Raw genomic sequence first — 18,419 nt, 5'->3', positions numbered from 1 at the left:
AAAGAACAGAAACCCACTGTAGCTCAAGGGGTCTCAATAGTGAAAGCTTGTAGTTATTTTTGTAGGAAATAACTCAGTTCTATCTATCTTCTGTTTTCATAACTCTCCACTCAATATTCAAGTTCCTGGGAGAAGGAATATGATTTCTCTAATGTAAATCATGTGTAAATAATGTGGTTATACCTTAGATAAGGCAAACAGCATGATTTATGGTTCTACTAGCACCACATGGAAGAAGAGAGTGGTTTTCCCAGGGAAGAGTTGGATGCTTTCCTAAAATGCAAGGTGAAAATGCTTGGCAGGTAAGAACAAAATACTCAAAGTTGAGAAATGCATGACCTCTTTCAATTAAAAACAAAATTATTATTCCCCTCCCTAATGTAGTTTTAGATTATTTTTATATGTCATTATTATCAATATTTTTAAATGTTCAAGCATTTTATGCTTATTAATAAATATATCATCCCCTTTTATAACATTGTGGAATGTGGAAGAATTAAAAATGATGACTAAATTTTGTTTCTCGGTTTAAAACAACATGAAAAATCACTTCTAATATCAAATAGTCTTGTAATGTTGTGTTTCTGTTGTCCTGCCAGACAGACAGTGTTTCTGTTGTCCTGTCCTGTGTTTCTGTTGTGTTTCTGTTGTCCTGTCCTGTTGTCCTGTCCTGTTTCTAGGCCTGCCAACTGGTGGCAAGGGGTGGGGAGTAGTTCTCCATAATTTCCCCCCCACCATAATTTCCAAAATAATCTTACCGATCAAATGCAGATAAAATTATAAGAGAACATAAAATTTTATTTAGAAACATTGCTTTACCATGACAGATGATACTTTTTGCTGAAACTGAATCATTGCTCAAAATATAAATATGAAACCAACTGCTACCAGGCAGGTTCTGTTACATTTGGCGTGCCTATGCCAACACACGCTCATGGGTAATTCAAAATGTCCTCCACTTTTCTTCATTGAAATAGCTTCATAATCATTGTTTTGAGACTGCTCAGTGACATCCATCTAACCTTCATTTGTCAAAAAATAGTATTTGTATATTAAGCCCACATCTGTGCTTTTGGCATTTACCTTAATTTAAAGAGAACCATTGAGTCTCAATGTTGTAGAAAAGACAAAGTGCAACAGGTGCTACAATGATGAAGCAGCACCCAGGTATAAGGCAGATTATCTAGAATGTGCCTATGTAGAACATTTTAGATTATTATAAAAATGAGCATACCAAATTTTTTAAAAAATTATCTGAAGTTAGAGCTAATTACCCCAATCTACTAAAGGTTAGTTTTCACATGTGGGTTTTCAGTGTGAAAAAAAAGGATTCATTTAATGATTCTTCCATTCAACTAGATTAAAAAAAAAGTACTGAGCACTTGCTGCACAGATTTGTGCCTGGTACTGTCAGGGAGAAAAAGGTTAATAAAGCATAAAGGCTTCAGATAATGCACACACATTGCGACATATTACTGTAGTGTACATTCTCTTTGAGAACTACTGAAAAATTATTCATAGATAGTAAACAGGAGAGATGATTATTGTATTCCCAGCTGCTGAGAATAGAGAGGAAAAAAAAATAGAAACCAGTCTTTTCCCTTATGGTGATTGCTGTCTTGTGGCAGAAACAGAATTAGACGTGTAATTATGCAAATGTTTAATTAATTGCATGTGCTATAAACACTACACAAAGTAGAAACAGATTCCAGGCGAGTGTGAAACAGAAGGTCATGACCTATTCTGGGCAAAGGCTTTCTGAGGAGATGGTATCTGAGCAGAGAGCTGAAAGAGGCAAGATGGAATTGACAAGTAATTAGTTCCTGGCTGTAGTTGAGGAGGCTGGTCATAGAGAAAGAAGCATCTCGGGCAGCGGATACAGCAGGTGAGGCTAGAGAAAGAGAGCTTGCAGGGGTCTGTCTGGGGCATAGCAGGTATTGAAGGGGAGCAATGGGGAAGAGTGTGGGAGAAGCTGAGGTCAGATCAGACTGCGGACTCCAATACCTTCCTGGAATCCTTACAAAGCACTTGGACTTTTCAGCAGGCTTTAGGGAGTCGTCGAAGCCATTTGAGCAGGAGATGTAACCAGAAACCGGGTATGGAAAGATCAGGAACCCGCACCAGGCGTTTGTACAGGGAGGAATCAGTCAGACCTGCTTCGGACGCTGCGACTGGACCTAAGAGGAGTGTGAATGAGTGACTCCAGGAGCACTGGCAGGAGGGCTGTGATTAGAGGTAAGGGCAAAAGAAATGGCAAAAGTGACTTTGAGGCTCTGAATTTGGATGATCATTTAACGGTGCCTGTGTCAGAATCACAGAACACATGAAAAAGACCAATTTTTTTGGCTATAGATGAGTGTGATTGAATTTCAGCTAGTAAATGTTTATTTTTTAAAAAAATTCAGAATACTATGGAATATTACTGTGGTGCCCACATTTTGGTTACATAATTTGCTTTTGCACAGTTTGAGTCAAAGTTATAAATGTGTCATTAGGTGTGAATTTACCTGTCCCCTCCTTCCTGCTCCCAACTACTTGATTTCCGTTGAGTTTTACTTCCATCTGTGCACATGAGTGTGGATTGATTAGTTCCAATTCAGTATTGAGTACATGTAGTGTTTATTTTTCCATTCTTGTGATACTTCACTTAGAAAAATGGTCTTCAGTTCCATCCAGGTTGTTACAAAAGATATTAGATCACCATTTTTTATGGCTGAGTAGTACTCCATGATATACATATACCACATTTTATTAATCCAGTCATGTATTGATGGGCACTTGGTTTGTTTACACATCTTTGCAATTGTGGATTGCATTTTTAAAGGAAATAGTAACAACTATTAGATACATATGATGAGTAAATTTGTATAAGAAATTTCATTTAATTCATATGTAGAAAAAAAAACCCTATTTTTTCCTGCAAATGTGCTTATTTGAATGGGTTATAGATGATATTTGTCCGGAAATCACATTAATTTTTTAAACTTTTTCCTTTTTTTTCTTGTTTCTCAATATAGTTAACATTTTAGGGTTGTTAAAGAAGTAGGAAAAATATGTAGAAAAAAGCTGTTTATATTGTAATTCCTGCCACTTAACCAACACCCTACACAGGCTACCTACTTGGCAGCTGGTTCAATCACGCAAGTCAAAGGGCCAGGCTGCAGCCAGGTAACCTGGCTGTCTCTTTAATGAGATATCTTCACACGCATTGACAGCTGCTTGTTTAGTCTCTTTCCAGCGGCCTGATTTGTAACCTCAATCAATATCTGAGTATTTATCTAATTCATTTAAAGAGAAGAAAGAGTCAACCAATCCCACTTCTTCCAAGGTTGAGCCAATTCCAAGCCTTTTAAAAAATTATTTTGCACTTATATAGCTTATGAAGAATGTCTAGTCCACAATTGCTTTTTATTGAGACAGAGTCTTGCTCTTGTTGCTCCAGGTAGAGTTCAGTGGTGTCATCATAGCTCACTGCAACCTCCAACTCCTGGGCTCAAACAGTACTCCTGCCTCAGCCTCCCCAGTAGCTGGGACTATAGGTGCATGCCATCACGCCCACCTAAATTTTTCTATTTTTAGTAGAGACAGGGTCTAAATCTTGCTCAGGTTGGTCTTGAACTCCTAACCTCAAGCGATCTTCCAATCTCAGCCTCGCAGAGCGCTAGGATTTACAGACATAAGCCACCATACCAGACCCACAATTGCTTCTTCTTTGTTCAGTCTGGAAGTCTTATTCTGCCTACTCATAAGTGTGAATAGAGTCAACTTGTTCACTCCATCAGCATCCACATTTTATATTCAATTGTGGAGGTTGCTCAGTAAACTGACTCTCAGTTACAGGACATGGACATTTTTGCTGGACAGTGTTGTAGGCCTAGAAAATAGATTTGATTCTGAGCATTTAGGGATGGGAAGAGTGAATGGTTTGAAGCAGAGAAATGGATATTTTCTCATTTCCAGGATACCGATCTCTCTATTCCCCAGTCACAAAAGACCCTAGTTTTAACTTGGAGAAGCTTCTGGAGCTCACTTGGGGAGCAAGTGGAGTGTCAGATAATCCGAGTTGCTCTCTCAGGTATTCAGGAATGCATCTTCTGAACTGTTCAAAGAGAAAGTACAACTGCTATAATTTATTAACTGAAATTTTGGGCCAGTTTTATACTCATCATAAACCAGCTTTTGAGCTGAGATTTCCACACTGTCATGTGTTGACAGCAGTAGGAAGACTTAACCAGCTAAATAAGACAAAGCATGTGCTTTTGTCTTTGCGGTCTTTCCATTTGGAAGGCGACACAGATGAAGTCGTGTGTGATTTGAAGAGACTAGGATAAGGTTAAAGGGACAAATTGCCTCATCCTCAGTGTGTGCATGAGCTTAATCCCGTGTCTCTGCTCTCTCCTCTGGGGCAACACTTACTTTCTCTGTGAACTGAATGTAATGATCACGCGTGTTTGAGACATCCTTTTAAAAAGTTTACTTTACAGAAAACATTTGGCAGACATGAAGTTTCCTTTCTATAAAAATGCCTCAAACACTCCTGATGATAAAATTAAAAATGGAAAGGCTCAAACTATGAACCCTCAAGGAGAATTTCCACAGACTGGAAATCTACTGAAAGATAATTTGGTAAAATGCGTAGCAGCATAAAGCAATCTTCAGAGACTGCAAGTTGAATTGGGACTTGTATAAAATATAATATATGCAGTCAACTAGGGATAAAGAAGATTAGTATAAACTATACATCTCCAAGCACTGGGCTTTGGATTATTTTGTTTTCTGCATGGTAATGTAGAAAAGCATTTTATTTTACCATTGCATTTTCTAAAGAAAATAGATGTCTCTAAAAACATAGGCAGATCTTGACAAAAGAATATGCTCAATTTGGTTTATTACAGCAATATGTAGATCTCTGTAGCTTTGGCAATGCCATGCTTTCATATCTTATCAAAATTACTTTCTCTCTGTTCTATAATCTTAAACATCTTAAAAATATGTAATCCAGGGGGAAAGACTGAAAAATTGTTAGATTTTAGCTTTGGTTTGCATCATAAATATCCTAGGGGAAACTGCACAGAGAAATGTGTTTGCATAGTGTACCCTATAATGACATGTATTGTGCTGTTATGCCCAAAGCATTTCATAAGCACTTCCTTGTATAACCTAAAAATCAAAATAGAAAGTCACCTAAAAAACTGGTTGAAAATTTCCTTATCTTCTTTTAAAAATGGCATGCTCTAGTTTAATAGAATTCAAATAAAGAGGTGTAGGGAAGGTTTTATTCTTTATGTATTTCATTCCTTTCACTGGTGTATCTTAATCTTGAGAAAATTTTTCTGCTCTGCAATTCAGAAAATAGCATGGCAAGGGTTCTTTATGAAGACAAATTGCTGCTAGGTCTTGCCAGGCAATAGATTAAAAATGACTTTATTTTTTGAAAGCTCATACAGGGCATGTGGCCACACTGAATAATGGTTAGGGTTATAAAAATAAAATATCCACAGGTATATAAAATGCTAATAAACATAAGAAATCATTTGCTACTTTGAAAATTTACTGACCTTCATATTTTCTTGAAAACTAAGCCTTATTCTGAAGAGATGAGGTCTTCCTGCTGTGTGCACATAATTAGCAGTAATGGGAATTAGACAAGCACACTTAGTGCAAGCCCATCCTTGCTTTAAGTTGTGCTTGTCAAGTGGGGATATAAAATGAGATCTGTTGTTAATGCTTCAGTGCATTGTGGACATATGGCAGGCTTTTAGCAAAGAGGCACCCTGGGAGGAGATTTGCTTATTCTTCGTACATGGCACTGAGACTCACAGCACCCTTTTTCTCCTCTGCCTAATAGAGAGTACTAAGAAAAACAAGTGGCTGAATTTATGACCTAACAGAAGTTCCTCCTTCATAATAAATTAGGTCTAATATGAACCTTCTTAACTGAAGGTTATTTAATGCATCATCAATCCATGGTATTCTTGTACTCAGTCCTAAATTTTTCTAGAAAGGCCTAGAATCTCAAAAATAAAAAACAAACTCCTACTAACACAGATTGGGGACTGTAGGATGGAGAAGAGAGTGTAACTCAAATTTTTTGGTACTCTATTATGAGTTTAGCAATGTTTCAATGTTATGTCTTTAATGCTGTTCTGTGGTAAGCAGGTCTATGCAAACCTACTCCCACAGTCCAAGGAAGCTGAGAGGTTGAAGAAAGACGCTGACATATCTAGTTTCTCAAAAAGAAACATTTAATAGGGACTTATGAACAAAAGCCATGTCCTGGGCAGCCACAAGATGAGATGGTACACCACTACCTTGTCTCCCACCAGACCCAGGGCTTTTATACCGTAGGGAAGGAAGGTGTAGGACTATTGAAGTTGACTCCTCAAGGAAAGGCGAGAATGCTTTGTGAATCTGCCTAAAGGCAGGATTTATAGTTGCTTTGACCTGAAAACAAGATTCAACAGCAGATAAAGTAGAAATCTTAGCAGCATTCCCAGAACAGGGGTTAACAGTAGATAAAATAGAAATCTTAGCAGCATTCCCAGAACAAGGGTTAATCTGAAGTCAACATGGTGGGTTAGCATCTCAGTTACTTTATTTTCCATAAATCTTTATCATATACTTTTGAGGCAGGAATTATTCCCCATTCTTAAATGAGGAAACAAGATGGTTTTGTACCTTGCCAATAATCACAAGACTAGTGAATAACAAAGTTGTCATCAACCCCAAATCTGTGGGACTATGCTCTTTTCACTACCAGCACTGCTCAGAACTTTTCGCTTACCCTTATCTCTGGGTCTCCTGACCTGGAAGGATGAAGTTAAAAGTCTATTAACTCGATACCATGATTCTCCTCTCCTGTTACAAAATACTCTTCCTATGAAAGATCACACTCTCTGATTATACAATAATTAATTGACTTTCAATTTTCTTCCAAAATTCAGTGAGGATTTTGGATCAGGTTCAATGTCTATTCTTCGCAAATTCTACTATTATTCTGATTAATTTCAGTGTCTATGTTCATAATCCATCCAACTCCATCACCTCACATACTTCCTTTCAAGTTCCTCCACACTGATAGCTTTTATGTTCTCTGCACTGTAGCAAACTAAGACTGCCGGACATTATCAGCATCTAGAACTCCTCTATCACTGAAATATTAAATTACATTAAATTCACTTAAAATGCTCCCAGTATTGTTTATCCTTTCACATTAAAGATAGAGCCTGTGATTTGTAATAAGCATGACTATCCGGAAAAAAGATGATTATTGCTGCTAGTCTTAGCCAAATCACTAAGCTCTGGCTGATAAGATATAAACAAAAGTTTGTGTCAAACTTAAGGTAGTTGGGTAGAAGGATTGCCTTTTTTCTTCCTTCTTGTTGTCTTGACAGCAAATGTTCTACCTGGAGTTCCAGCACGTCTTCTGAGAAGGAAATCACGAGCGGAAGATGACTGAAGGGCAGGGAAGGAGACTGCTTCCCTGATTCTGAGATGTGTTACAGCCCTGGACTGTCTATTGCTGGACCAAATATTTGTACGTATTTTTCCTTAAGCTAGAATGCCAGCCTCTCCTTGACTTTTTGAAAAATTCTGGTCTCTTAGATATCTCATCTCTGGTTCTGTCTTTCTTGCATTATGACATGCTAACTCAGACCCAGATCTGGGAAGACTCCTTAATGCAAGATCACTTACTCCTGTCCAGGACACCACTTAGTTGTTTCCATTGTCAGGCTCCTGATCTTCAAAATTTATTTTTCCTGTTTTTTTTAAAATTTTTAATTAGATCTTTTACATTTCTAAAGTGTCAGCTAAATAGCCTGGGAGCCTAATTGATGCTAATGGAAGAGAGGGTTGCAGTGGTAGGAGAATGTTGAGAGAGCTTTCAAATATAATGTCCAACATTTGCATTTACATCAGACAGAAATTTCCCCCTTTTTCCTAATGAATTGAAATATTTCAAATGGCCTAGTGAAATATGACTGTCAACTTCAAAAATGCTTTTTATTTTGATTTTGTTGTTAGAAATGTCAAGTTATTCCTATCTAGCTGGAAGGAAAAAATGTTTTAATTTAATTATGTCTAACACATACATCATAGTATTACTGAAGGAAAGGTTTGTATCAAAAGTAACTATTATCCAGTATTTATGAACTTTTGATTTAAAAAGCTGTTAAATAAAATTGAGGCAGATTCTTTGCAAACTGAGTTAAATTATCTACAACTTTGCTATATATGACGCTATTTCACAATAAGCAACATATAAACAAATGGCAGAAATAAGAAAACTCTGCCTGGATATTTAAGTTATTTACAGAATTTCAGAAATTTGGCAACAATTAAATTTTTGAGAGGTTTAACCAAATCTATTAAGCAGTAGATTTATTTTTATAATTTGTTTTTATTTCATTTATTTCTCTTCTAGTTTCTCCACTATCAGAGACTAGTAATAGCTGGTTATGCCTATTGTAGACTATAGAAGATTTCCTAGATAAGATTTTATCAAGGGTGTCACTAGTGAATAAGACAGTATATTTTAATACCTGTTAGCATTTACCAAAATATAGCTTAGATCACATTTTTACAGGTGAGGAATAGGGAAACAACAAGAGGCTAAGTGCATTGTTGGTCATATTTGTTGCTAGTGCCAAAGCTGGCATTAAAATCCAGATCTTTTTGGGGTTCCTTATGATCATACGATTTTTTTCTTATTATACTGATCAAAGTCCTTTAAAAGAAAACAAAGTAGCTCTATGAGTGAATATTGAGAGAATGACAATGAAGGAGTAGGAAATATTTAGAAGCACTGTGTTGGGTAGGTGGGAGGGGAAAGGAGGGATGGGTAAACTCGCATCTAGCAGGTGCAGTGCACGCTGTCTCGGGGGTGGGCACCCCACTTGAAGCATTGACTCAGGTGGTGCAAAGACAACTCATGTAACCAAAACGTCTGCATCCCCCTAATACTCTGAAATAAAAGGAAAAAAATAAAAATGTGGGAAAACGTTCTAAGTGTATAAATTGCCATTTTTAGCCTTAAACATAATTTTACATAGTCACACTAGTTTTCTAATCACATGTACTCTTTTCAAATAAACTTTTATTTTAGAATAGTTTTCTTTTTCAAATAAAAATATACTTCAATGTATCATTAGTAAAAATATAATTTCATCACACAAATTGACATATATGTTCCTATTGGGTTAAAAAAAAGCTTTTGAATTGGAAAATGATCTATATCATTTGTCTCCTATCTACAAGTGGCAGTTCTTTTGTTGTCTTCAATGTTAACGGCCTTAATTTATAAATATGGGAAATGGTAAACATAGAATAGTTTCTGGTTTATAGCAATATTTTGAAGGTAGTGGAAAGAGTTCCCATAGGTGTTTTCCCTATTATTCATATTAGCATCTTATGCTAGCATGATACATATGTCATAACTAATGAACAAGTATTGATAGATTATTATTAACTAACGTTCATACTTTATTTAGAGTTCTTTAATTTTTATATAATGTCCTTTTGCTGGTTCAAGATACCATCTAGGATACTACAGTACATTAAATCATCATTACATTAATTCCTTAGGCTCCTCTTGATGGTGATCTCAGACATTTTTTGTTTTGGATGACCTTGACAGTGTCAAAGAGTACTGGTCAGGTATTTTACAGAATGTTCCCAGATTGGGATTTGTATCTACGCAAATTGTTTGGAATTGTTACACATAGAAAATTTGTCTGTTCTCTCCCATTTATTTTTTTAAATCATGCATTTACATCAGTATGGACTCAAGGATATCTATTTTATACTTTTTGTTATAATGCAATACTATTTTATTCATCTTGTTGTTCAGATTGCTTTAGCTTTGTCCATTGGGAGCTTTCCATTCACTCATGTGTCCCTTTGACATACTCCCATCATTGTGGGGTTTCTTTGAGCACTTCTTTAATTTCTGTCACTACAAGATGCTCCAGGCTAATCTTGTGTATTTCCTGCTCCAATCGTAGAGTCGGCCATTTCTGCCAGAATGCCTGGTTCCTTCTATTGGAGAAAGATATTAACCCAAAACCTGGGTGTCAGGTGTGCTTGTTGCCTCTGCGTGTTATTACTGGTAGGCTCTCAGCTACAGAGCAAGGAAGTATATGGTTAGTACTAAGCCATGCATACACACCTAGTTGCTATCTTTTAATTAGAGGAAATACTATATTTCGTTGGGTATATTATAATGGGAAAAGAACTTCCTAGGAAAGAGTGAGTAGAACTTAACAATTTTTCTATTTCTTTCTCACCTTGCACCATCATTTATCATATAATTGCTGGGCATACCTACTCCTTTCAGGGCTATAAATGTATTCTATCATTTAATCTTCATTATTACATTTTCTATGGGTACTATAATCATTTCTACTTTAAAGATGAAGGAAAAGAGAGTCTCTCTTTTGCACAGAGAGTTTAAGTAGATTTCCCCAAATCACATTTTTAGTAAATGGTGAACCCAGGTTCAAATTTATGTAGACTTATTCCATAACCAGCCCTTTTAACAACTGTATTATTCATATATAGCCTCCCCAATATGTGATGTGACTTTAAAACAAACTGATTTCCATAGTTAATACTTATGAGTCTAATTATTTCACAGTCACAATAATATAGAGTAATTATACTTATTCACATTGGTTGCAGATTCATAAAAGAAGGGACTGAATTAATTGGAACTAAGTCTAAATGAGCTATTAAAAATTTAAAAATAATTTAAAAGGTATTATAATATCTTAAGAATAAATATTTTCATTGAATTCTATAATATATTCAGAAAAGTTTACAAATCAAGAGTGTACAATTCAAAGGATGATTACAAAATTAGAATACCCATTTTATTACCATCCAGACTAGGCAAAAGAAAATTAACACCCTAGAAGACTGTGCCTTCATTCCTCCACCACCCTAAAGATAGCCACTACTTTAATTTATGGCACACTGATTAGTTTTTCAAATTTAAAACTTTATATAAACAAAATAACATAGTATATACTATTTTGTGTTTGGCTTCTTTTGCTCAACGTGGTGAGATTTGGTCATGTTATTGTGTGTAGAAGTTTATTCTCATTGTTGTAAGTTATTCTATTATATAAATGTACTACAAATTATTCACCCATTCAAATCTTGATCATCATTTGGGTTAGTTCTGTGTTTTTGTTATTAAGAAAAAATTCTTATATGTGCAGTCGTGTATAAATTTTGGTACACCTCCTACACCTTTCTTCTGGGTATATACCTAAGAGTGGAATTACTCTTAGTAATTCGTGGGATGTGTTTACTTTCCATTTTAGTCTATTTTGCCTAAGAATTTTCCACAGTGGTTGTCACTGACACTGGTATTTTCAGTCTGAAATTTTGGCCCTACATTTTTACATAGAACTTCAAATCAGCTTGTCAATTTTCATAAAAATTGTATTGGTAGTCATATAGGGACAATTTAATCTATACTTCGATTTCAAGAAGATTGAAATCTTTATAATATTAAATATGAATCCACTAATGTTATATATTCCTCAATTTATTTAGGTCTTCTTTAATTTTTTTCATTAATCTTTTGTTAGATTTATTCCTAGGTATTTGATGTTTTTGATACTATTGTAAAAGTAATTTTTTTAATTTTAATTTTTAATTTTGTTGCTATTTTTCAGAAATGAAATTGATTTTGAATATTAACTTTCTAATCCATAGTCATGGAAAATTTATATCTTCTAATAGTTTTTTCATAACTTCTTTAGATTTCTGCATGTACAATCATCTATTGGATCTGTGAATAACTACAGATTTATTTCTTTCTCTTCGAACTATTTATTTTTATCATATTGCACTTTCAGCATAATCTAGAAAGAGTTATAAACAGTCTCACTCCCAATGTAATGGAGGAGAGTTTTCACTATTTTCTCTTTATATACAATATGTAGTTTTTTTTTTTAAGATTCTCCATATCCTGTATATAATGGGTTTCCTCCTAATTTACTTGTTTTTGTCATGCATGGTTATTGAACTATGATGATCATTTTGTTCATGTGTTCACCTTTAGAGTATTAATGTTATGACATACATTGATTTTCCAATGTTAACCTTGCAGTTTTGAAATAAACCCAGCCTTGTCATGATCTTTTTCTATTTTATACCTTGCTAAATTCATTTTCTAATACACTGTTTTAAGATGTTTGTATATATGTTCTTGGGAGAGATCTGCCTGTAGATTTCTTGATGTAGCCTTCAGAATTTGGTGAGTACTCATTTCTAGCTTCCAATGTATATTTTTACATTTTGCATTTTCAGGGTCACTTCGGTTGAGATTAATAGAAGAAAAGTCAGCTGTTTAGTACTTCTTACCCTACAAAACCTCATATCAAGAATTCTGAAAGTTGAGATTTATGATTTATTCTAATTTTAAATAGGACAATGAATGAATGAGTCAATCAATCCATTACATGTATGTATGTATGGATGGATGTATGCGTGTATGTAGACATAGGAGGAGAGAGAGGAAAAAAGGAAAGCAAGCATGAATACTCTCACAAACTAATCCATAGCAGAGTAAACATTGGACAGGTTATCCTGCTTTCCACAAAAGTTTCTGATCAGTTTAATACCCTTCAACAACTGTTAATCTCAGCAATTGTGGGAACAACATAAATAGATTGATATTGTAGGAAAAATCCAGGTTTTGGTTCCTGTCTTTCACATAAGTGCTTCTCAATTTGGGTACTTAGTAAAAGCAAATTCCTGGATCCAACCTCTTACCTACTGAATCAGCATCTGTCGTGGTAAGACCCAGAACACTATTCTGGTAATCACTTCTTTGTTGGAGTCTTAGTCACAGAAGCCTGAGAACTCCTTCTCTGGATTAACTCCTTTCTGATTATTTAGCAGAGGAGCTTTATCTAATGTTCAAGGCTGCATAAGCATATTCTTGATATTCTTTTTCTGCAGAAAAAGGAGTCTTTTACCTGTACTGACTCTAGAGTCTAGTCATCTCTAGAGCCAGAGGAGCATTTCAGCGCCAGAACTGATATCTACATAACTGAGACTGTAAGAGTGAGTGAAATCTTTTCAGGTGTTTCACTGATACAATTTAAAACTGCAACTGTTTATCTCTTCCTCATACTCTGCTTATTTGATTGACTTACGTCCTCATTTTGTACCCTTTTTAGATAAAGGGGAAAATGAATGAACTAATTATAGTAAATTCAACCATAATTAATCACAGTTGGGTGCGATGTATGTCCAGATGTTCAAAAGGAAATATAATTATCATTTGTCATTTCTCAGTGCCTACTAAAGCAGTGCTAGTCTAGAATGGCATAGAAATACACCTACACATAGACATTTGGATCATCTTTTCCTAACAACTAACCAAGACTCCCATTCACATGTTGGTACTTGATGAATTGTCTACCAATGTTTCAATATTTTTACACTCAAACAATACTATCTCTGATAATAGGAGAGTGCAACCATTCTTTCTGTTTTGCTTCTAAAATCATAAAACAATTCCCTAAGTCGATATTAGAATTTTCAATGATAGTTTCTCACAATGGAAAATTAGTAGCTACTAACCTGGGTGCTGTGTATGATTAATAAGCTGCTGTTTCTTCCTGTGTACCATGTATCTGGGTTTCCTCCCTGGGCCTCCTGTCCTGTGCTCCTATGCTGGGATACCACTCTCCAGAACAAAACAATGTAATGAATTAATCCGATATTTACTACTAACATGTGTAGTCCATAAACCGCCTGGCTTGAACTGTCCTTGAAGCTCTGGGTGGTGTGAGGCTGAGAAAGGCTGCACACCTGGATTGAGTTTAGCTCAGAATGAGGTTAAGGGATTAGCTGAGTGGTATGGTTTGGTGAATACAAATACCCTGACCCGTAGATTAGAGAATGTTCCAAAGTGATTTTTCTACTTCTGGCCTAGTAAGCCTTTCATTTGGTCTCTGTAATGGAGAAGAAAACATTCGAGTAATTTTATTCAGACACTCAAGGAAAAACTTTGAAACACTAGATTTAAAACATAAAACATACATGCATGTACACACATACACCCCCCATATCTATCTATCTATCTATTTATCTATCTATCTATCTATCTATCTATCTATCTACTTATATTATCATCCTTCCTTTCTTTTTAAAAATACTTTTTAATGAAAATCAAAATCTTATGTCTTAAAAATGTGGCCGTTCATATTACAAACAGGTATGGAACATCCTTACCAGAGTAACTGCGATAGAGATCAACTGCAGGAAGTCTTTGCCTTCAGGAAGTTGTATGAGAAGTTTATGGCTTAATCACTTTTGATTTCATAAAAAAGTAATAAAGTTATATTTTGAAGTGATAAATCTTATTGAGAGCCATAATTAAAAATATATTACTGTTATCATGACAAATGTCAGAGGATCCACTTAAAAAAACAAAAACTACAAAGACTATTTAAGAAACATATTTTTATTAAAATAATATTTGAACTTTATTAGAAAACATAATCTTGTAGACAACTTATTACTTCCTCATGCACATTAATTTTTATATGAAAATATTACTCATAGGCTATTTCCATATGTGATCTATTTTAACTACTAAATAATTGTTCAAAACTGGAGGGAAAAAATGAAGTTATGTTGTAAACTGTTCAGACACACTAAAACACTAAAGTGAGCATTATAGGACACTTTTATTGCAGAAGTCTCTTAACATTGTCTAAGATATATGTCAATAGTGTTGAAAGAAATCAGGTTAGCCTATGATAGAACCTAGTATTCAGTGTGATTTTGTTTAATAGTGATCCATCAAAAGAATGTATTTAAATGTTATTAAATATTAAATTAAATTATATGCTATTCAATATCTAATATGTTCAGTAAACATATTAGATATTTAATGATAATATAAATATATTAGGTATACTATAATTGAATGAAAGAATTTAACCTTAAAAAGAATAAAAGTTATTCCATCCTTTATCTTCATTTTCCTACAAACTTGCTAAATACTCAGTGTCTTTTCAAAATATATGAAAGGAAAGACTATCTCAGCATATCATAAAAATTTAATCAGATCACTTGCAGGAACATTTGGAGACAATTGCTATCTGTTGTAATCACTTTCTTCAGTCCTGATCCTTGAGGTGTGTGTGAGGTAACGTTATTAATGTTCTGTCTTTTGGGAGGTATGTATAATTACTCTGTGCCTCATGGGTCTATGACTATAGGCTCAACACTTTAATGAGAGTTGCCCTTGCCTTGTCTGAACAATGCACTAAAACGGACTCAAATCCCCTTTCTGAACTTCAGGGAATGATTCCTTGCCATGTATTATTCATTTTAAGTAACTTAATGTCATGGGGAGACAGAATTTCCGGCTTGTATGATAAAAGATTCTAAGTGAGGTGCAGTTAATTACTTATTGCCCATGCCCTGGTGTGCTTTTCCAAATGGCCTTTGTTGGCATGTGAGTGACAAGAAGTCATCAGGGCAAGATCATAAGCAGAACTTTTTATATTAAAACTTTAATGTATCAGTGCCTGAGGCACTAGCTAACTCAGGTTTCTAGTTACAGAACCTGAGTGAATAATTTAGCATCTAGTGCATCTCAATATGCTTATTTTAGTTCAACTTCTGTCGCTTAAATCAAATACAGAATTATCTCCCAAGTGCTTCAATTGCATGTGTCAGTGACCTCGAGAAGAAAGGCGTATTAGCGGAACTCCTATGCCCTCATGGGAAACATACTAAAACTTTAAATCACAAATGTAGGTCTAGCCTTCGATTAATGAAAATCCAAAATGTGCATAGCAGAAAGAACATTGTAACGTTTCTTTTGGTTGTCTTGTATTATAGAAAAGAAAACAAAATGATCGTTTATCTTTTTGTCATTATGAAAGTGTGCTTTAGAATGCTCCTTGATTGGCAAATGCTTGTTTTGGTACAAGCCTTTCTGCTAATGCATGCAAAAATTATTGGAGATAAAGAATAAAAAGCGTGAACAGTCCCACCCTGGAATATCCACGTGTGAGAAGGTTGCGGGCAGCAATCTTGCTGGGTGGGTGAGCCGTGAAGCTGGCATTAAGCTACACTTGCATAGTAGCCTACTGCTATGTTAATTTAGGAATGGTCTTGAGTTCTGGAAATTTGATCTAAAACTTCTCCAGTACTATGCTTCATACTGCCACTTCATGTTAAATTATTAGAACTAGAAAGGACTTCAAAATTATTTTGAGAAATAATTCATTTTATGGTTGAGAAAACTGAGGGTCAGAAGTTAGAGTGATTCAGTCAAGGTTATAGTTTAGTTTTTTGTGCTTTAATGTAGTTAAAATATTTCTTAATTTTAAAATAAATTATATGTTAAAATGCATGTATCATTCAGTATTCCTAAATATCAAAAAAGTACATGGCAATAATAATTTTTATTTCTCTTGATTTAGAATCCTCACTGGCTGTAAGTGTATGATTACCAAAGAAGCTTGTAGCAACATAATGTGTTTGTAGAGCAGAAATTTGATGTAATTTAAACACAAATGTGAGATATATTTTAGTTTCATAATTTATGTATTATGTATTCGTGAAGTTGATTCTCCATTCTAAAGGGAATTTGTGATTGGAAAAGGATTTTTACCCAGGATTACATTGTTATTTAGTTTTACATTTTTACAATACTTAATGATATCATTATCTTAAGTGAAAAGAAGACTCTTAACTATAATCTTATTTGCTTTACATTGTAGTCATAATTTTATAAAAAATATTTTGCATATTGTCATTCTAGAATGAGATGTTTGGCAGAAGATTGGGGAAAAAATTCAGTCTATTACTAATGAAATAAAAATACTTGCCAAGAAATCAGGGCCAAGTCTAATTTAGTAGTGATTAAATAGCAATTATAATTTTAGAGCTATTAAGACAACAGTGAGAACCGATTTGGTTTCATTTCAGTCCCAAGGAGGGACAGATGCACGTTGTGTCAACCAGTGCAGTCACTTTGCTGAATAATGGTCTGGAGTGCAAATCAGGGGAGCTGAGTCTGGTTAGAGCTTGACCCATAATTTTTCAGAGCCTCTATATTACATCACAGATTATTTATTTTGTGATATTACAGATAATATTGCAATATTTTCTTTTTTTTCTTATAGAGAGATTTTGATGGGCAATGAATTCTGTAAGGGAGCACTTAGTAAATTTGAAGGGCAATTGATTGCATATTTTTAATGCATTTGACTGCTTGGAATACAGTCAAGAACTGAAAAATGTCTGTCATTAATGGATGTTATGACAGTTCAGTAGTTTGGCACACTTGAGTGAGTAACTGTTACAAGGATTAAAATTGCTAGTTTTTCAAGGACTAAAATCTTAATCCAATATCTTTCACAAAAGTTATTTTCTCTTTCTCCTAGTTCTTCACATGTTTTCCCTGTGCAAACCTCTCTTTCTGTATTCTCCTCTATCACCTAATGCTTGACAGCTCAGAAGTCTCTCCGCAGGCTAACAGCTCTGCTAAGCTCCAAGTGCCATGTTTACCTGCCAACTGGAACTTTCCAAATGGCTGTCCCACAGGCACTTCAAGTCTAAGGTTCTGGTTTCCCTTCCTACCACTTCTGGAAAATGGGTCTACTCCCCACCATTGGAGTACACAAACCATCCGATGTCCATTGGTTTGGTTTTTCTACTTACTTGCCTGAGTTGCCCTTTCCTTATTTTCCTTCATAACATGCCTTCAAGCCTAACTATGATATCATCTCTGCTTTGAAGACTTCCTGGACTCTCATACCTTATCTTATATAGAAGTGATTGCTTCTTGCTCTGGCAATTCTTTGTCATTTCTTCACACAAGTAATTATAGTAGCTAACTTTTGTTGACTTTTATCATGTTCTTGATACTTTTCCAAGTGTTTCACATGTGTGTGAACTTACATATACTTTATAGGAAAATATTATTATTATCCACCTTTTACAAATGAGAAACTCAGGCACAGAGTGGTTAAGGAACTTTGCCTAAGGTCAAAGCTAGTTGGTGGTTGAGTCAGGCCTTGAGCCAGGAAATTTGGCTTCTGTGCCTATGTAATTATCTACTTCCTCTTTATCACCTCCCATTAATATTTAACCTGGATGGGCTGCCATGCCCCTTGTATTCTTGACATTAAGGGAAGACCTCAGCCCTGTATTGTACATACATTAGTTTGGCAGTAACAAGTGCAATTAGGGGTAATTAGGATCTGAGCCCTTTAGAACTACGCAAGTGATAGCTGTTTGCAAATGATTTTCATTGTTAAAAGTGCTTCTGAAAAGGTAATTATCCATAATGCTGCACAATCAACTTATATTACTTAGGGAGTGATTATTCATTTTTGTGACTTGCTTTTTTGTCATTTACTGACTTCACC

This window comes from Microcebus murinus, chromosome 11 (genome assembly GCF_040939455.1).
Source record: "Microcebus murinus isolate Inina chromosome 11, M.murinus_Inina_mat1.0, whole genome shotgun sequence".
Taxonomy (NCBI): domain Eukaryota; kingdom Metazoa; phylum Chordata; class Mammalia; order Primates; family Cheirogaleidae; genus Microcebus; species Microcebus murinus.
The sequence above is the reverse complement of the archived record's forward strand: the minus strand, read 5'-3'. Positions refer to the sequence as shown.